General features: G+C 45.6%; 1 pseudogene; it reads right to left on the bottom strand.

Annotated features, from left to right (window-relative positions):
- LOC143640946 (E3 ubiquitin-protein ligase RNF213-like) overlaps positions 1–2,717 on the bottom strand; it is an 82,328-nt pseudogene extending 79,611 nt beyond the window's left edge.
- Positions 2,718–22,149: the final 19,432 nt, after the last annotated feature.

Below are 22,149 nucleotides of genomic sequence, written 5' to 3'. Positions count from 1 at the left end.
ACTGTCTGTCCATGGAGGGGGCAGGGAGGCTGTCACTAGGAGCACGCAGTGTGCCAGTCCCTGGGGCCAGCCCGGCTCAGCCTGATGGCTCCATCCAGAGCCCGCCCCAAGGGATGCTGGGAGAGACAGCCAGGATCAGATCCCCCAGTTGTGCACTCCTCTCCCCTAGCAACAGGGGACTAAAGTGGGTCAAGGAGGAAGGAGGGGGCCCAGGAGGCCTGGTGGAGGGGCCCAAGGAGCTCAAGAAAGCACCCAGGGGTAGGGGACCAGGGGAGGATGCCTGGAGAGGCAAACCCATGTGTGGGGTGGGCCTGGGGGGCGGGGAGAGCAGCGAGGTGCTGTGGCTTTGGAAGTCCTCAAAACTGCCTCAGAATCAAGTCCAGAGAGGCATCAGTCCTGACTCCTGCCCCAGAAGGCCAGTGCTTGCCTCTCCTCATCCCCAACCCTTCAGCTTCTTCCAGAACCCACAGGCATGACTGGCCCCAGCCCAGGGGTCTCTGAGGAGCATCTCAGACCATGGCTCTCTGGCTCAGACATGGAGGGGAGCCCAGCTGGGACCCCGCTGCCGAGCCAGAAGGTGGGTGTGGAGAAATGTAGGGAGACAAGGTCAAGCCAAACCCCAGGCTCAGTGGGACTACAGCCATGTCAGGTCCTGTCACCAGGGAGAAAGGTTAGAGTTGGCTCTTCCCCCCAGAGGAACCCCTGGGGAGTCTGGGTGCAAAATGAAAGGGAGGCAGACAGGAAATGCCAAAGAGGGTGGGGAAGCCAGGCCCGGGACCACCAGAGGAAGGGACTGGGGATCACAGTTTGATCCAGGGAGACACAGGCTGGTGTCTGCCTCCACCCCTGGCTGGCCATGACCCAGTCATCAGCCTGTCTCCCAGCTCCCAGCTCCTCCACCCAGCATGCCCCCTCGCTGAAAATAAAAAACAACACCCAGGCAACTCCATAGGGTCCAGAAACCTCCAGGTTCCCGGGGTTCCAGGAAGCCAGCAATGTAGAGGGCGGAGGGCAGAGAATGCAGAGGGTCGACCCAGTGGCTGATTAGCTAGACTTCAGGAGGGAAAAGGGCTGGAGCTCAGAGCCCCTCAGCCAGCACGGATGCCCCACGAAGGGCAGCCTGAGAAAGCAAGCTTGGGAGGGGGCACACACCCACCCGTTCTGCAGAGATGTCACAGTGAAGATGATGCAGACTTACAGGCCAGGCCCGGGACTAGAGGGTAGTTTGGGTGGTGGCAGACAGAGGTCCAGAGGGCAGGGCCCCAATTTGAGTCTCTCAGCAAGGCCACACACTCTCACCAAGCACATCCAAGTTTCCAAATTGAGCCAGTGGAGCTCCTGAGGCCTGGTGGATAGGATAGGAGAAGACAGAATAAAAGAGAGGACTGTCCACCCCAAGTCCCTAAAAGAGGTAAGCACCTCCCACATGGCAGGACAGAGTTGTTGTCCAGCTGGGCCCAGCGATGGACACTGCTATTTTGGAGTAGCCAAGAAACCAAGAAGCAGGTAAAGCCCAGCCCAGCACCCACTCAAATGTCCCAGGAGCTGGCCTCATCCTCCCACCCCTGACCAGTCCAAGCTGCTTCTCCCCCACTTAAACCTCAGCAGCTTGCCAGGCCCAGAGTAGGGGGTAGGGTGGGGCTGGCCATAGCTAGCTCCTCAGGGGGGAACACAGTGTCTCCAGCCTCAGAGTTCATAACTGTTTGCCCATCTGTCCCCACGATGTCAGAGGTTCACCAGGTATGTAGGAAGCTGTCCTGGGAGTGACTCAGGCAGGCATGGTGGGTGGCATCAGGCCACCTATATGACCTTGGATCCCTGGCTGTCCCTCAAAGCTGCCTCAACTGCAGACAGGTGAGAATAATGGAACCAACTTCACAGAGCTGTTGATAGGGCTCATGAGAATGGCTCATCAAGCACTCAGCATGCAGCTGGCCCAGAGTACACCTTAGTAAGCACTCTAAATAAATGTCCTGTCCCCTTTGTCTCAAGTCAAACCTCCCTCCCTGGAAGCAGACTTGGGACTCTCCTAAGAAAAATAAAGCAAGACAAGAGGCACAGAGAAGTTCTGGGACAGGCTCAGACTCGCCCAGCTAGTCCAAGTGGGAAAAAAAAAAAAACTCAGTCCTGGGAATCCACAGCCCTCTCAATTCTCCTAGAAGAGCCTGAGCAATGGGTATTTGGAGCCGGACAGGAAATTCAGAATAAAACCCGTTTGGAGACCCAAAAAAAAGTGGACTTGGGGATACAATGGGCACATATGGGCAGCTGGTTTTTTACTGACCTAGCGATTTCCTGGTTGGACGGGGTTGGCTCAGTCTAGAACCAGGCTAAGAAGCTCAGGTGCATGTAATGGGGCACCCACCAGCATCTCTTTTCCACCTCCAACCCTAACATTGGGATGAGGGGGAGGCAGGCCTTGGTAAACTCCTCTCCATGGGATCTAGAGACCCAGGAAATGAACATCCCAACTGACAGATGGTCACAAGCCCTGCTGCAGGTGCAGCAGGACAAGGCTGCTGGCCTCTGTGGCCCTCCTTTCCTCATTAGAAAAACAAGAAAGATTCCTACAACCTACTCTCTGGTACTCGCAGGTACCAATGAAAATCTCTGGGAACCTTGAGGGTCAAAGCTTGAGGTCCAGGTGGCCTGCCCTGGGGACTCTTCAGACAGAACCTATGTGCATGCACCGAGGGCCACCCCACAATGCAACCCATGCCAGGCAGTCTCTACCACTGTCCTGCCCTGGCTCTTCTTCACCTGGGCTTCAATCCTCTCGGGAGAGTCAGTCAGCACTCGTCCCTGCCCTTCCAGACATATGTGCCCAAGATTCCCAAGATTTCGTCCTTTCAGGTCCTTGCAGGCAGGGGCCACAGCCTCCTCTTCTCCTTCTCCTTTGCAACCCTGGGGAAGCCACTCAGAGCCAGAGGGAACTAAACACCTTCCTCAGCAGTCACCTCTCTTCATCCTGCACTAATGTCCTCTGCAATGTCCTCCCTGAGCACCCTGTCTAAGTCAGATAAGCAGAGCAGTCTCTCAGCAAGAAATTGCCTCTTGGTGAAACTGTTTACTCTTTACTGGGGTCTCACTGCCACATACCCCACCCCACCGATTGTCTGCTCCCCAAAGGTAGAGAGACCCCACAAAAGCAAAAGGCCTGGCCTGGGCTCAGAATATCCCTCGGAGGAAGGAGCCTGTGCATGAATTTGAAATGGCAAACCCAGAATGACTACGATCTGCTTGCTAACCTATCTTTAATTTCTTGGACATGTGCAAATGCACTCAGAATGGCCCCCATGCCCAGATGCCCAGGCCATCCATGCATGCCTGGACACCCTACAGGGACGACACGGTTCTGGAGTCAGAGAGGCCTATATTCAGATCCTATCTGGTCCTAGCTGTGCCTCAGTTTCCTCATCTGTAAAACGGGGATAATCATGGCCTTACTCATAGATACTGTGAAGCGCATGTTAAGGAATGAATGAAGTGAGTGCACAGAACAGTCCCTAGGACCTGGAAAGTGTATTTATTTTTATTGCCATACATTCAGATGGTAGAGGCTGCACTCCCTGCCTCCTTTAACTCCTCCCCAAGTCTGAGGGCCAATCATTGCTCAGCGACCCCAGGGCTCCCCCAAGGCGAACATCTGGCCAGTGGGGGTGTCAGCCCAACAACCAGCGCCCAGCTGAGGGTGAGATGCCCTTTGGTAGGTGCTCCTCAGTGTGGGGCCTGGGACTCTGCAATCCTGGGGGCGCCAGACTCTGAGAAGCAGGCGGCCCCGCGGCACGGAACAAGCCCGCCCCAGCAGGGCAGTGCGAGTGAGCGAGCCAGTGGCGCAGCCTGAGCCTTCCCAGCCAGAACCCTGCCACTGCCGCTTTGTGCCCAAACCTGGCCCTGAGTTATTGCAGCCTTGGAGTCCTCCCCAGCAAGGGGCAGCCCGATGCGTTCCCAGGACAGCAGCCTCAAAGAGGTCCTGGGCTGCCCCCGAGAGCCGGGCAGACAAGGGCCCAGGAGGGGCAGCGTTCCCAAGCACCAGCTGGGCTTGCCCAGGGCGAGGGGCGGGAAGAGCCCCCAGGCCCCCTCCCCTGCCTTACCCAACTCTGTATCATCGCCACCGCCCTCCCCCACAACTTCTACCGAACTGCCTACCCCACTCCACCCCAGCTCCACGCTCTCTCCCACCATCGCCCGCTTCCCTTCTCCCGCGGCTTCTCCATCCCCCTCCTCCTACCCCACCTCCCACCCGCTCACTCTTCCTGCTCCTCTCTCAGGACCCAAACCCTACAGGACCACTCTGCAGACAGGCGCCAGGAGGCTTTAAGGGGCCTCAGCTGTCCCGTCCTGGAAATCTCTGTTGTCCCCAACACTGAGGCGCAGCCCCACACACACCACCAGCCTCAGGTCACAGCCTGGCTTGGATTCTGGGCCGGCCTCTCGGGGAATGATCTGGACTCATTCCCCCATCTGTCAGATGGGGGGTGGGGGGAATGTGAGTCCAGTGCCAGATGCTGGGGACATGGCATGGGCACACAAGTAAGGTGCTTGGCCGGGTGGTGTGCGCAGCAGGCAGGCCCAGGGAGGAGTCATCCTTCTCCTTTCATGGCAGAGAAATGGGCCAAGCCACTGAGGTTCCTAGGACAAGATTGGAACCCTGAAGCACCCATGTCTGCAACAATCCCATTTAACTGACTCAACACAAGGGGAAGCCTCTCTCTGGATTCTGGACTGCAGCAGGGAAACCAAAAGGGTACTGAGTTGGTAGCAGGTGCTCCCAGAATGTGAGGGCAACATTCAGAGAGCCCTCTCTCCAGACTTTCCTAAAATCCCCCAGCCCCTCCCAGCCCCTCCGAATCATCAACTGCAAAGACTTTTGGGTCCATAAATTCCCTCATGAACACCCCTGTCATTTGAGCTCAAGTGTCACCTCCAGGATGGCCTTAACCAGAAAGCCTTCCACACCATTCCCTGCCTATTCCAGGATTGGCTTTTCAGGATGAATGGACCCATATACTTGTAGATGGGCCAATCAATTTTACTAGAATACACTTCTGTCTTCTCACCTGTGGAGCTTCAGCACCTTGAGCATACATGGCATATAATAGGTGCTCAGTAAACACTTGGGCTGAATGAATGAACAAATGAAGAGCCAGTAAATAATGTCAACTCTAAAAGCCTTGAAACTCAAACTGTGTCCAAGATAAAGGACTCCACAAAGAGTAATCTAATAAGTTTGGAAATCACAAACTACTAAAAATATCTGAGTCCTACATTAGCATTTTAAAGACTCAGAGAAGACCTAAAGGTTTAAAAAACTTTTTAATTGTTTATTCCAGTGTTTGCCAAATGCATTTGGCCATAGAAAATACTTTTTAACCACCCTCACGACCACAGCTTTATAAATGTTCAACTGATCCTTAGAAGAAAGAACTTGCTTCTTAGTTTTTATAGGACTGAGTCTAGCACAGTGCTCCACACACGGAAGATGCTCCAATTATTTGAATGAATGCATATAAAGTAAATTCACCCATGTGCATTCTCCCCGGGTGAAAACCTATGAGCCTAGGAGTTCAAACTTTTGGTACCAACTGTATCCAAAGTAACACAGCCCCTGTACTGAGATTCTGAACCAGGCAAGTAATGACAAAAGTCCTTTCCCTCAGCTGCAGACACACAAGGCCATTTATATACATTCATTCACATTGACTCATGCACACATGTACAGATGCATGTGTGAGCACACATAAGCACAGCAGCACAAATACACTCATATACAAGTACACATACCCACAAGCACATGGACTCATGCACACACAGACACATGGGCAACCCATTCTGGGGCATACGCCTTCCCTCCCACACAACCAGCTTCACTGTGCCTGGCCCAGGAGGCTCCTGAGATGGGCAGCTGTCCTCTGGTGGGGTGAGAAGAATGACATGAGGAGGGATGCACAATCTGGCATCACCAAGAGGGCTAGGTGTCACACAGCAGGTAACAGATTAAAAGTTTGTTGTTTCCTGCCTATTATCTCCAGTGCTGCATTTTGAGTATAGATATAGATAAGAGGGAATGGGAGAGTCTGCAGTGGGATCCCACCAGAAGAAATAACTAACCCTCCTCTGTATGGCTACTCAACTTACAGCTCTCTCTCCCTTAAGATTTCTTTCTATTTTCTGAACTATGGGTTGAGCCCAGGGATGTTTAACCACTGAGCCATATTCCTAGCACTTTTATTTTTTTATTCTGACACAGGGTCTTGTTGAGTTGCTTAGGACCTCAATAAGTTGCAGAGGCTGGCTTTGATCTTGCAATCCTCCTGCTTCAGCCTCCTGAATCACTGAGATTACAGGCCTGCACCACTGCACTCAGCTCCATGGAGTTGTCCTCACACTTCCCCCGGGAGGTAGGAAAATAAACTAAGACTCAGCAGTGACACAGCAAGTGTGTGTGGGAGCAGGGTTGGGAGCCCAGACCCATCTGCTCAGAATTCCCCCACACTCCAGAAGTTCAGGGGTCTCCAGGCTGTCTCCAAAGTGGGTCCTAGCCTGGGTCAGTGGCCGCAGCAAACTCCCACAGCACATCTTCCCCCTCTCTTAGGCACAGTTTTCCTCAAAATCACTGTATAACCTTGGACACCTGACTTGCATCTCTCTGGGCAAGTCTGACCATCCATATGAGAAGAATTCTCAGCTGAGAATTCTCCAAGGAGGTTCCATTGTTGCTCATGAAAAAGAAAGCCTGAGGCCCCACCTAAGTGTCAATTAGTGCCAATATTAAATGAGACCCTGCCTGTAAAGAACACAGGCTGGCACCTGTACCAAGAGGGCTCTTCTGATGTTAGCTGCTCCTTGTGGTCTGATTTAACCCTTCAGGGTCCAAACAAAATGCCATTCCATATGCTTTGCCTGATTTCCCCTATCAAAAATAATCTCCCCCAACTGCCCCAACCCCCCAGCCCTAAGCCTGGACCTCAATGCTGGACTGCCCTGTCTGGTCTGGGGATTGAGGCCTCATACCCTTCCAGTCTATGGGCTCCCTGAACATATTGCTTCCTCTTGGTTCTCAAGCATCTTCCTGGGAGTCCAGGCAAAGCTCAGCTGGTAAGGTGCTCTGGATTTAGATGGAAGAATGGATGTATGCAAGGGAGGTGGGGGGAAGACTGGAGGACTCACTGAAGGAAAGAGATGCCTACTGGGTGCAGCCTGCCCTGCACCCAGTGCAGCCAAGCTGCCCAGAGAAGAAATGAAACCAAAGTGGTCAACTTTGCTAATAATAAAAGAAGTAGAAACAAAAACAATGTGCAATGTCCTGCTTGCCTGATGGGCAAAAAGCAAAAAGGGCAGGGGGCTTGACAGAAACAAAGAGAAGAAAACCTCCTAGGTGGGCAAGGGTTCAGAGGAATGTGCCATGCACCTGGGCCCTGTTGTTGAAGAGTTCCCCGGCACAGCCTTTGCACAAGGTGACTCAGAAAGATCTACCAAATTGCTGGGCACAGTGGCACAAGCCTGTAATCCCGGCAGCTCAGAAGACTAAGAAAGGAGGATCACAAGTTCAAAGCCAGTCTCAGCACCTCAAGGCACTAAGCAACTCAATGAGACCCTGTCTCCAAACACAATACCAAATAGGGCTGGGGATATGGCACAGTGGCCAGGTACCCCCTGAGTTCAATCCATAGTACAAAAAAAGTATCAAATTTTTGCAGTGATACACTTAGACCCAAAAATTCCACTTCTAGGAGTCCAGCCTAAGAAATACTCAAACAATAACACAAAAATGGATACCTGAGGATGCTCACTGCAGCACTGTCACTAATAGCAAAACAGTAGAAAGCAACTGTATGTCCACCGCTAGATGACTGTAAATTCTAGAGGGCTGAGAATGTAGCTCAGTGGTCCAGTTCTTGCCTAGGGTACTGAAGGTCCTGGGTCTGATCCCCAACTCCATTTAAACAATCAATAATTCTGGTGCATCCTCTCCATAGAGCCCCCTCTTGCTGTAATGTGGAAATGTGTGACAGAGATGTGGTGCTAACTCCTTCACCAACAATTCTTAAGCATGGCTGCACATTCAAGTTTCCCAGGAAGTTTTCAAAGAAACACTGACCTGGAACCCCTCCTCAAAGACTCCAGATGCTGGGCCCAGGTCAAGTTATCTTTTTTTTTGAGTGCCTACAATGATCTTAATTGTGCAACCAAAACTGAAATCTCTGCTACGTGAAAATATGAAATGAGAGTCAGTGTATCCAGGGAGTAGGAGGTACCATCTGTGTTTAAACTGACACACACAGGTGTACACACCCAGGTCTAGTGTAAAGGTACCACTGTAAAGGCTCTGGGTAAGGGGGCACCCAGGATGCTAGTGCTCTGGAAAAAGAATGGGACTGTTCTTTAAGATGTCAATCCCCCCTCCCAGATTGGAAAATGGACAGCCCTAAAGGCAGAACTCCACGGATGGACAGATAGGTGGGAAAGAGGGCTCCCCCTGGGTGTCTTTATTCATGGCTGTCTCACCCAAACCAGAGGTGGGCCTCTGCTGTCCTTCACAGCCACAGAGTAGTTATAAATAAAGGTGGTGGTGACTGCTCAGGCTCTGGACCTAGATAAGGCCTGCCCCCAAATCCCAGCTCTGCTACTTCCAGAAGTACGACCTTGGGCAAGGGACTTCTGTGCCTCAGTCTGCACACCTGTGAAACTGAGATAAGTAAATCAGAAAGCTGCTGTGAGAATATCATGGAGGAATGGGGGACAAGAGGAAGACAGAGCCCCATGGTTCCCAAAGAGCCAGGTCCTGATTGTCCCTCCATGTGTCCTCCATAGGGATCAGGGCTGGTGACTCTAAATGGATATGTGTCTGGCCTGGTCACCACTGGATTACAGCAGCATCCAGATGACCAGCAATGCTTTGCAGAACACCTGGAGCCAAAGAGCCTGGGACACCCCCAGCTGGAATCAACAATGCCCATCACCACCAACTCTCCCTCTCAGACACCTGGAAACAACACCGTCAAGGCTCAAGCCTCTCCCAATCTGTTGCTCACCCTAAACCTTTTAAAAGGCTAGGAAGAACCCAGCTGCCCTGCAGCAGATGCCCTAGAGCAGTCAACTCAGATGTATCCACTGTGGCCCCAGCACTTGGAAAAGAAACTTTTTTTGGGGGGGGGGGATACTGGGGATTAAACTCAGGGGCACTCAACCTCTGAGTCACATCCCCATCCCCATTTTATATTTTATTTAGATACAGGGCCTCACTGAGTTGTTTAGTGCCACGCCATTGCTGAGGCTGGCTTTGAATTTGCAATCCTCCCACCTCAGCCTCCCGAGTCGCTGAGATTACAGGCCTGCACTACCGCACCCAGCTTAGCCTGCATTATTTTAAAACCCAAGTTTTGTGTGTTTGCCACTTCTTGTGTTCCAGGAATTAAAATCCTATAGCACCTAAGACATGCAGTTGATCCAACTGGTTCCATCCCATTGGATAGATAGGAAAACTAAGACTGAAAGAGGACACTCTCTTTCCCCAGATCATGGAACACATTGCCTCCAACCCACACCCATCCCCCACAAGAAAAATAAAGCATTTTGAGCCTCACCTTGGAGATAGGGTTGTTCGTTTTTTTTTTTTTTTACAGAACTGGGGATTATTGAAAGCAGAGGTGCTTTTCTACCTAGCTATATCCCCAGTCCTTTTTATTTTTTATTTTTAGATAGGATCTGGCTGAATTGTTAAGGGCATCACTAAAAGGCCAAGGCTTGACTCAAATTTGCAATCCTCCTGCCTCAGATTGCTGAGACCCCTTGCTGGAATCACAAGCATGCACCACTCTGCCAGCTCAGAGTGAGCCTTGGTTTTTTACTCTGGGCAGCAGGTTTCCCTGCGAGCACTGTCCATTTCCTCCCTCCTGCTTCCTTCTCCCGACCCTACCCCTCACTCTTAGTGCTAATCCTGGGGCAAACCCTCCCTGAAACATGAGGAGGGTCAAATGGTAGCTGAACTACCCAGCACTGGCCAGCACCAAGCCAGTTAAGGATGTCCCATCTGGCCCCTGAATCTCTGTGGCAGGATGAACATAAGCAGCAGGATGGGAATTTATTGAGTCAAACATTCTGTTTTATTTCAAATTAATATAAAAATCTCATATTGCTTTTATCATTTTCAAAAGACTATTTTTCAAGCCTAGGACCATAGAGGGCAAAGGCCCCCCATGAGAAGCAACTACCGTTTCATCTCATGGAGCACCTGAGAAGGAAGAGGATGGCACAAACCACCCCCAGCTCTAGAGCATGAGGGCTGGCAGCCTCACCTCCTGAGCAGGAAAAAAGGCGGAGGGAGACCAGGAGGGTAAAAGAGACGAGAGAGAGTAACACCCACGGGAGCCCAAGTCCTGCCTGGGAGCTCACCCTCTTGCTATTTCTCTTAGAAATTTATTAGTCACAACCTGATCATTCATTCACTTACTCGCTTGCTCACCGGTTCATTCCCTCAACAGTTTACACCTTCACTCATTCAGTTCAGAAGTCCTTTTATTTTTATTTTTAAACACAGTAGTCCAGAAGCCCAGCTTGGGTCCTCATCTGTGATGGAGCATGAGGTCCTGGAGGCCCCCCCAGGCTGCCCTGTGCCAGGAAAGGTGCTCTTCCATGGGGAAGGCAGGACCAGTCCGAGCAGCTATCAACAGGGTTGCTCTGGGGACTGGGAACCTGAGTGGTTCTCTGTGGCCCCAACAAGTGGAACGAGTACTCATGCACCTAAATTGTGGGAGCCAGATTGCAGATGGATGTGTAAAATTAAAGATGCATGGATGTGGCACAGAGAGAAAGAGAGAGCTCCCTGAGAAGAGCAGTGTTCAGGTCCAGTCACACACACACACACACACACACACACACACACACACACACACACACATACGCGTCTGAATGTAGAAACTCCAGGGTCCCTTTTCCATGGTTTTCAGGATTCTGAGAGATTCAAAGGCAAAAACAGTAAATGACTGAATCTTCCCAATATACATGCCCAGGGCCCTTGATGACCACTGTCCCTCTGGGGGGAACAGGGCATCTGCAGACACTCTTTTGGGACACCAAGAACAGGTGTACAGCTCACGAATCCCCAGAGAACCCAGCGCTCTCTGCAGCCTTCACCTCAGGTGATGGGAAACTGTCCCTTTTATCCATCTTCCAGCCACCAGCCTGCCAGCCTGCTCTCCTTCCTTGTCCTCGCCCTGCGGAGTCCCTGGAGGTGGTGATTGTCTCCCATCTCCCCAAATTCAAACCTACAGCCCCAAGGGGGCTAAGGACAAAACCAAACCTCTTCTTCAGGAAGCAGAAACACACTGTATACTGCTGGTGCTCCATAGTCCCACCACACCCAGTCTAAGGGGCACAGCTCTTCGCCTGCCACCCCCCACCCCACCCCCACCCCCACTATCTCCAGGAACGCCCTGCTCCCTGACCAGCACCAGATGGCCATCACTCTGCTTTCAGGCAGGTAAAATTTGGTGCAACAGGAGTTAGGTGAACAGTATGTTTTATTTAATTAGGATCAACAGAATAGACAAAACTCACAGCAGGACAGGGAATGACAACGCTGCACAAAATAATTCATGCCCAGGTGGCGAATCTCAATTACAGGGAAATCAGGGAAGGAAAAAGTTCCCCAGCACTTTGGAGGAGGCAGAGAGGAGACAACATGCTGAGGCAAAGCCCAGAACTACAGGCCCAACATGGGGCTTCAAGGACACCACAAATCAAGGCAGCCAGGTGGCCATCCTTTAACAGCTGCTCCTCCCTTCTCCCCATCACAGAAAAACCTGCCCCAAGTGCACTGGGCTGGGTGAGCCGATGCTGCCTGGGCGCTGGCAGGTAAGTGCTGGAGCCACTTGAGATCTGGCCTGTGGGGTCCACTAGGTGAGCTCGCACCTAGCCAGGCTTAGTCTCCAGAAGAATGGCACCCCCCCAAAGAGAGGGCAAGTGTTCTAATCCTGGGAATAGTCACCAGATCACTAGAAAGTTCCTGTACTTGTCCCTGGCACCCCAGCCCCACTGGCCCTGATGGGGCTAGGCTCCTGCTCTCTCGTAGCGGCAGGCAGACTTGACTCACCTCTCACTCTGGGCTAAGAAAAAGAACTGTGAGCTTTTGAGACACCACATCATCTTCTGAGCAAGTTTTTTCAAATCTGCTCTGGAAGACTGAAGTTTGAACTGATGGCCTTCCCCCAACCATCACTAAATACTACTTAAAAATGGTTAAGATGTAAATTTTATATTATGCATATTTTACCCCCATTTTTAAAAAAGGAGAGACACAGAGTTTTTAGAAAAGGAGAGACACAGAGTTCTGAGCCCCTCCTTGGGTCAGCCAGGTGAGCAGAGGTCTCTGGGATCCAGGCCCAGGAATGCGTGACTTTAAGCAGCTTCACCAGGCAACAGCGAAAGGACATGACAGTTTGGGACCCACACATCTTTAGGAAGCCACTCTCCCCCTGCCAGAGCTCCCCTTACCTATCCCAGCACAATGTTTTGAATTATCTCAGCAAATATGTCTCTAGTGACTGAACATCCTCAACAATGAACTCTCCAAGTTTCAGAGCTCAAACAAAAAGATTTTTATTGGTGCAGTCTCCCTCCGAAACAAACCCCCAAGTAGCACAAGGAGTGCCACCCTGGCCCCCTTCTCTCAGCTCCCAATCTCTGGCCTTTGGTGACATAGGCCAAGTAACCCCCATTATGGAGGAGAGGGAAATTGCTGTTTGATTAGTGAGCACATCCACAGAGCCCCATTTTATATCCCAAATCAGAAGATGACATGAACATCTGCTTTCACTTCAAGACATTAATTTTCAATTATTGGAGAAAAACAAAATTAGTTCTGACAAATTGTTGGCGAACACAGGCTCTTGTCTGATGGTTCATAATAATAACTTCGGGGGCCCACCATTAGTGTCCTTGGACGGACAGAGTTTCTGATGGAGTCTGCAGTCTGAGGTGGTGGCGGGCAGCACAGGCATATCTCCTACACCCTGTTCTGTGGGGCGAGAGAGACGGTTCTGCGAGCCCCTCCTCCAAGTGACCGCCTCTTCTGTGACCAGGTGAGGGAACTCAGAACTTTCAAATGTTCTGGAGAAGGGAGGGATGGTGAAGATGGCAGGTAAATAAAAACACCCTCTGGAACCATTTTCAGCTTTAGACATGTTGAGACTTCCTTCCATTCAGTAGCAAGATTTCACACAGGGATGTAAATCCTTCCCAAGTCCAAGTTTGCCCAAAAAGGCAGATTGGAATCCCCTAGAACAACATCTTATAACCCGATTTGTCATCTGCAGTGGGAGAATGGACTGCATGCTTCTCCTATGAGACCACTTCCACCCGTGACAAAAGGCCATTCAGGATCCTAAACCCCAAACTCAATGGCTCTAGCTTAATGCTACATCTGTAATAATAATAATAATAATAATAATAATAATAATAAAATAATAATAATAAACTGCTTGGCAGGGTCCCATCTACCAGGGAACCTGGTTCAGCTCGAATTGCAGACTCTAGGAAGTGGGAGGAGGAAAAATATTTAAAACGCAAGCTCTGAATTTGCCAACCTTAGTGACCCCCAATCCAGAGAACAACCCACTTGATAATAGATTATCAACACTACAATCTTGTTGGATGGTTTTTTTATGTATCTTGACTGCTGTCGTCACTATATCAATAAAAAGCTACTGAGATGGGGGCTGGGGATGTGGCTCAAGCGGTAGCGCACTCGCCTGGCATGCGTGCGGCCCGGGTTCGATCCTCAGCACCACATGCAAACAAAGATGTTGTGTCGGCCGATAACTAAAAAAAAAAAATATTAAAATTCACTCTCTCTCTCTCTCTCTCTCTCTCTCTCCCCGCTCTCTCACTCTCTCTTAAAAAAAAAAGCTACTGAGATGTGAATGAGCAGAAGAATTCAGAGATAATGATATAGCAGTCTTTGAATTTGGATGGTCACAATTAAAACCAGAGTGTTTGACTTGCACACATGTTCAGACTTTGGGGGGGGGCGTGGGGGGTGCGGTTAGCACATGGAAGGGGAGGTAACCAGGGAGGGAGGCAGGTTCAAAAGGAAAAGGAGAAAAAAAAAGCAACAATAACAATACAAAATTATATCTTTAAGAAGACAGTGAAAGACACTGCTACATCCAAAATCAACTGGGTAACTGAGCTGCAACATTGTGTAATTGACTTTGCAAGTAGAACAACAGCAATGTAACAAAGAAAATGTCAGTGTTTTCACAGCACTAATCTATAATGCTGGGAGGCCCTCCCCCTGTCAGGCAGGGCTGACAATACAATAGCTTTCAAAGGGATATTAGCATCATGCTTTTATTCCTGACATCAATCGAGACAAAGAGAACCCTTTTCACAAGACATTAAAAATCAAACCTTTGTACAAGAAAGCCATGCAGAGCAATCAGATAATTGGTGATCCTTGAAATCAGTAAAATATTTTTATGTACTGGGTGTACAACCCCAGTCTCTGGCTCCCACCCCATCCTGGCAGGTACGCTATGAATCCAAAGTTTCCATCTTTATCTCCCCCACTCACTTCACCCTGCCTGGCACCCACAGCATGCTAAGGGAACTGACAGCCAGCACTGAAATATTCAAGTGGGATATATAACCAATGGAGGCTTCACTAGTCCACTTTGAGTTCAAAACTACTCTGATTACAGACTAATATAACTACACACAAAACGCCCTTGCAAGCCAATGGGAATTTGCAGAAATTGACAAATTGTCCCAACCACACCTATTGAGGTTACCTATTATAACCAGGCACTAAGAGTTTCCAAGGTACTCTTCTGTTTTAATTACCCAACACTCACTCAGATAGGAAGAAACCCTGATATCTATACAAATATTTTCAAGAAATAAAGATAATACTCTTTGCAAACATCAGTGTACCATGCATAGACAAGTTTGGACTTTACTTCAGCCAGGGATCAGAAAAAGCAAGCACCTAAAGCCACCCACCCAACTTGCAACATGGATGGGACCATCAGGAAACCTAGCCATCCACCACTAGATTACCTTGAAACAGTTAAGATGCCTGCATGCCATAACTTAGTGACACTTCAGGAAAACTGCAGGTCCCAGAGCAGGAAGAAAGGGGGAACTAATGTTCAAAAGAGTTTATAATCTACACACCTTCTGAATCATTGATGTATCCACCCAGCAGCCTTCCAAAAGGTCCAAGATGATGGCCTTAACACCCAAAGGAGGTCACCCCCACTCAGGGCTTGACAGAGCTCCTGGTAAAGGTAACTCCAAGTCCTAGAATGTTGTGAAGGAGGAGAAGAAGAGAGAAAGACACTTTGCTGAATAGCCCAGACAAAGTGTTTTGTCCCTCTGATATCCAATAGACCACATGCCAAAAGTATGCAACCAAGTTGAGTCACCCTGAGACAAAGATGTTACTCTCGAAGCACCAGAGGCAGCAATGGTTGCTTTTACTTTTTCAGACAGAAGTAGACACTGTTATGTCTTTTTAAACAGTGTTTGAACAGGCTCCCTTCATTTTATTGATAAAATGAGGAGAAATGTTAAAAGAAGAGGGAACTGGTCCTAACGCTGCCTTGAAAACACACTCTTCCACCACTGCCACCTAAATGAGTCTTTTCCAGAGTCAGGCAGCAAGTCTGCATGCTGGACTCAGTAGTGAGTTCCTTTCATTTACTCATGCAAATGAACAGTTAAGAGAAATCAATACATCGAATTGGCAGACTATTAATTCCTACATCAGGAGAAGAATTCCACAGCCACCAGCTGAAGAGTTGGCTACTGACATAGCAATTATTACAACTTTGTATTAGATTGAACCATATCCCCAGCCTTCCGACTCCAGCCAGGAGAGCTGTACTCCAAGATGCCTAGCTCCAGTTTCCTCCTTGCATGGTTCCCCCTCCTCCTCCTCTGTGAACACGCTGTAGCAGGCCACAACATTTGCTAGGGCTGGCGGGTTCTGTGGAATTACTTTATGACTGTTAAGTCACCAGCATTTTGCACCTTTCATTATTAATGCGCACTCGGCACCTTATGGTTAAATGTTAGCAGGATTCTCCTGCCAGAGGCACATAGTTATCTTATTTTATTGCTTATTAAGTTTTTGCAAGGAATCAGGTGTAAGAATCTAAAAAGCAATTATTAGACATAAAGAATGTTTTCTAGAATAAAACAGGCCCTTCCAAAGCTAAGAATAGGTAACTTAATTGGGGGGAATTAATATTAGGATTAAATATCAGTCACCCCAATCCACATAGAAAGCTATGGAATGTACAAAGGATTTATTTTGCCCTTCCCGCAAGATCATGTACATTTAGCCAAACAAATGTCAACAATTTACACTTGTATGTGGTCTCAGATGAATCAAGAAACCTGTAACCTCAGAATGCCTCTATTTATTACATCTCAATTATTTCCATGGAAACACTAGCAATGTCAAGCTACACTGTTCCCAGATCCCTAGACTACCAAATTTATAAAATGGACTTTGGAGGAGCTCGGGGCAGGCAGAAGAAGACAAAGAAGGGGAGGGAAAGAGAGAAAAGTCACTGGGGGTAGTTTTGCATGTTGGGGTGGGGGTATGTGGACACAACCTGAGTGCTAATTAATATTAAGAACTATAATTAACAGGCAGTTGCTAGATGGAGAAAAACTGACAGCAGTACAAATTATTCAAAAGTTTTAAAAAGGATGGGAAAAAAGACGTATTCCTTTTCCATAGAAATGAGAGAAGTTGTTGCGTGGATCTGAGGAAGCAAGCAGCAGCCAGCCATAGGGTAAAGGGAGACAGGGCTCCTTAACATTGAGGGACAGAGGGAACAGCGAGGTAATCGTTACCAAACCATCTGGTATTATCAGCCGAAATAACATCATTGTGCAAGATGGGAACAGCCTGGAGAATGAGGCCAAAATTATCAACGATAACAAATCATTGCAACTATCATGCCGCACCACCAGGACTCACAAAAGGGAAAAAGGGGTGTAGGAAAATAAGTCAAAAAATACGACTTTTGTAACATTCATGGATTTGTTAGTTTTTTTTTTCTTTTTCTTTTTTTTTCTTTTCTTTTTTTAACAAAATCACAAGGCTTTGGAAAACCAATGAGGCTGCTCACTCCCTGCCCTACCACCCCAGCCCCCTTTTCTATTTGTTGGGTATCCTCCCTCTGGTAAATCTGGGTTTTCCAAAGAAGGACAAACATCCTGGGGGGGACAAATGACTCCCCACTCCAGAGGGAGGCTGTGTCTCCAAAGTGGGAAGTGAGCCCCCCTGAGGCCTGATTGATTTTCAAAGCAGCAATGCCTATGCTTTCAAGTTACACTCTCTGAGCATCCATTCAAAATTGTTACATTTTTGTCTTTCCTTCCTGCTATGGGCTTTCATATTTCCAAGACCAATTATGAATTACGGTCAAGCGACTTTCACTGCAGAATGTTCAGAGCTGGGGAAGTCCACAATAAATTTCCATTGTCCAGAATACAACAGTTACTAATATGGCATTATGTAAAAATGTGGATGTGTAACCGATGTGATTCTGCAATCTGTATTTGGGGTAAAAATGGGAATTCATAACCCACTTTAATCTAATGTATGAAATATGATATGTCAAGAGCTTGTAATGTTTTGAACAACCAATAAAAAATAAAAAAGGAGGAAATGTTAAAGAAAAATTTCCATTGTCCCTTCTCAGGTGTACATCAACTCTCCAGGAAAATATCATCGTTTAATTTTCAGAAATTTTGATCAATTTTCCTTCTTAAGATATCCAGCTAATTCCAATGATTCAGGAGGGTGAGGCCAGAGAATCACAAGTTTGAAGCTAGGCAGAAATTTAGCAAGACCATGTCTTAAAATCAAAAAAGAATTGGAAAAAAAAAAAAAGAATTGGGGATGTAGCTCAGTGGTACTGTGCCCCTGCATTCAATCCCAATCCAAATAATCATCAATGTAATGTACCATTATATTGATGACATTTTTCCCACTGGACCTGCCTTAGAATTGAATAATGTAAATCAATATTGAACTTTCAGGTTTAGTTTTATTCAAAAAATGACTTTTGCATTTTCTTTGGTGAATGTTTTACATTTTCTTTTGTATTAATTGTCTAGAACATTTTACATATAAATAATAATTGTCAGCAAATTAACACGTACTATTGACTATGCAAATGTTATTTTGACTTAATTAAGGAAGGAGTATAGATTCCTTTGACTCTGAGGAACAGAGATATATATGGGCCAATACAAGGAGAGTAAGTGAATTTTGCAGATACCCCCCTGGATTTGAACTTAGATTAGAATTGGAGCTCTGCCCGGATCACTGGAAAAATTATTAGTTGCTTTCTACTGATCTGCTTGGTTCTTACTAGGTCATGACTCACCAACCCTTTTTATGTTCTGAAGTCCACAGTTATGAAAGAAATTAATTTTTTTTTTCAGTAGGATGGATTGAATCCAGGGGTGCTTTGCCACAGAGCTACATCCCCTTCCCTTTTTATTTTATTTTATTTTTTGAGATGGTGTTTCACTAAATTGAGGAGGCAGACCTGAAAATTACAGTCTTCCAATATCAGTCTCCCAAGTAGCTAGGATTATACCTCAGGCCTGAAAATAATTGATTGTGATAATGACTCCTGATTTATGGTTTTAATACTGAATTTCAATTGTTTCTCTTCAGCAGATACCTTGAAATATCTTCTCCTTTCTAACTAAAATGCACAAGAATAAGCCAAAGGGCTTTCATACTATTGTTATAAAGAGAAAAAAAAAATGTTTATATATAATACATACATGTCACACGTTTGTATATTGTATTGTAAATAAAGCATATTTTTGGTACATGATCATTTTGAAATACAGTAGGTAATGTCAGAGAATGGAATAGATAATTGCTATAAAAGATGCACAAACTGATATTTCTAAAGGAAAATAATTATACACAGTTAAGGAATTGAATAAAACTAGTCACAGAAGGGCTAACATTTTAGAAGTCTAGAAGTGTACATAATATTTCAAATGTTAGAAACTGTAAAAGAAGCAGAGAACATTTCAGATAATGGAAATGGAGTGAACACATTTTATAGTGGGTCAGTATGGTTCACCTCAGCTGGAGACTGAGTCTGATGCAATCTGATTCACATAGAGTACATACAGAGACTTGGAAATAAAATTGAATGTACAATCCAGGGCCATATGCTAGATTACCATAGACTTCAGGATGAGAAGAGATCAGTTAACTGAATGGGCTTAGAAGAAGGAATTAACAATGTTTGAAGGAAAGAGTTATACAATAAGATCTACTCCTGAAAAAAATGTTATTTTGGCTTAAATTTAAAAAGTATGACATAAGAATGGATGTTAACAAAATCAGTAGTAAAAGGGAAGGCACGAGGCCTGACCAGCAAAAACAATAGGAAATGATAGGACAATGGCTTGAATATAAGTGACAGTGTACAGATATAGACTATAGGATTTGAAGTATTAGAAGTGAGAAGAAAAACAGGAGAAAGGAAGAGATGAAAGGGAAAAGAGGCACTGAGCAGTAGATGACTACAAAAATTGTTTTTCTTTGTTTGTGCGCATAGAATGTTTGTTTTAGGCCATCTTAAATTTTACTGGCTAGCAGTACATTTAAAGCCAGACATCAGAATGTGTGAAAAGCAGAAAAAAGAGAATGTGGAATTATAGGGGCCATATAAATACAGAATCTCACAGATTAATTGTTGCCTGTATGAAAATAAGCAAGATTCCTATGAAAACAATATTGAAAAATAGCAAATATGATATGAAGTTAGCACTGGCTGGTGTTTAAGAAAAGCAGAAATCCAAAGGAGGCAGTCAGTGAAGGAGTCCAGGGAATGGACCAAAAAAAAAAAAAAAAAAGGAAAGCCAAGAGTTTTCACAATGAATACATGCATTGCCTCTGTGAATTGCTACCAAGAGATCCAAATACCTAGTGCTAAGGTCAATCAAAAGGGATTTTTTCCCAGAACTGCAGGCCACTTGAGAGATCAATTTTAGCAAATGATGGCAGAAGCAAGAGTCCAGGGTGTTTGAATGGGTGGCAGAGTTTTTTTTTACAGGCACAAACTACATTTTCCAGTGAATTTGGACTAAAAGAAATGGGGAAAAATTAAAAAATAGTTTTAGGTAATTAAGAATTAATATCAGGCTGGAAGAGGTTTGATGTATTTATAGGTTGAGGATTAGAAATCAGCAGAGAAATACAAACAAAATCTTATTCTAACCATGATCTCTGAAGCACTGGGAAAAGATAGAGTAAAGAAGGTTGTGTCAGCCATTTTAGTGAATCAAAAGATATAATATTTTGGAGAATACAACAAAAGAAAGTAAGAAATAAATAATTTAAAGCTATTTAGAGTAAGAAATACTGAAGGTATAGTAATACATGTAAGAAGCAACCTCACTGCTTCTAAGGCAGGCATAGATAACAAAGGCAATGAAATATGGAGAAATATGTCCAGCTTTTGAGAGCTCAGTGGAATTTACAGTGGCTGCAAGTAATTTTCCCAAGCAGAGCTTAAATACATGAGAGCAATAACACATAAGGTATACATGTGAAATATGATAAAAAGTAAATAAATAACTTGAGTATTGAAGTGAGACAGGTTCAAATTTGATATTTGATGCTCCAAATTAATTTACTACAAGTGAGAACTTGATCACTTTAGATGCACTTGCTGAGATTTGGGTTCCTAATCTGTAATCTGGGGAAGATATCTCTGTCCTTGTATGGTTGCTTTATTACCCCAAAGTAATTTGCATAAAGGGAAAAGTAACACCTAGAGTACCTCAAAGTATATAAGGCAATTAATATCAGGAACAATGTAACATTCTTTTCTGATGCTTTTAAATAAACACTATTTTAATTGTTGATAATTCTAACAAATAGGAAATATTGGTCTATAAATATAAATTTCTTCTCAATGATTTCTTGCCAATGTGGTTGGGTATCATCAGATTAGATACTGATCATACAAATGACTTTTAGATACTGATCATACAAATGCCTCCAGAAAGCCCATTCTGGAGGCATATTATTTTACTTAACTTAGGAGTTCAAAATTTTAATTTTCCTCCCCTTTAATTTGGCTTTCCATTTTGAAAGAACATAATGTAAACATTTTATATCAAACTTCATAATTCCCATGAAACTAACAAAATGATATATTTTAAAGTGTAACCATTGTATTGTTACTAAGATAATAACAATATAATAAAACATTAATTTCCATCCATGATTATACTTACCTTATTTAATTGCACATAAATTGGCAAATAGATAAATTTCAAAATTGAAATTGATAAAAGTGTATAAAATACACTTTCAATAGGGGTTTTTATTTTAATGAGCTCTATATTGTCAGAAGCATATTATTATGTTAACATACCATTTTTTCTATCATTTCCTACCAAGATAAAGGACTCTCAGTAAAAAATATCATATGGTGAGAAAAAGAAGAAATAATGAAAGCAAACTTGGTTGCTTATCCCTCAAATGATCCAATGGAGCCAAGGCATCTAAGAGACAGACATCAGAACTGCATAATAAATAATTAACCTAAACCAATTGCAATATACTTGTGGGTACCTATAATGAAAGTATGGTTTTTAAGTATAGTTTATGTGTAGTTACTATATATATATATATATATATATATATATATATATATATATATATATATATATATATATATGCTGCAGTCTGGCTGCAGCAAAATAACCACCGGGGGGTGATGAACAACTTGTGTAGATTGATACAGCAGGAGTGGAGGCCATTAATTGTAAGACAACAGAGGTATTTATACATTCCACACAACTTATCTTAATTAGCATAAACTAGATACAGCAGTCAACCAATAAGAAATCTCCACACTTACTGGCTCGCTGGCATTACTTCACAAACCACTCCCTCTGGCATTTTGCCAGATGCCATCCAGACTTGTTTACAGACCTTAAAATTAACCACTCCCCCTGGCAAAATACCAAGCGCCATCCTGACTTGTTTACAGACTCTAACATATATATATATATACACACACACACACACACACACACACACACATAAAATAATTACATTGTATTTCTGCAACATCA

Source organism: Callospermophilus lateralis, unplaced genomic scaffold (assembly GCF_048772815.1).
Source record: "Callospermophilus lateralis isolate mCalLat2 unplaced genomic scaffold, mCalLat2.hap1 Scaffold_79, whole genome shotgun sequence".
Classification (NCBI taxonomy): Eukaryota; Metazoa; Chordata; class Mammalia; order Rodentia; family Sciuridae; genus Callospermophilus; species Callospermophilus lateralis.
Note: the sequence above shows the minus strand (reverse complement) of the source record. Positions and strands in the feature narration are given on the sequence as shown.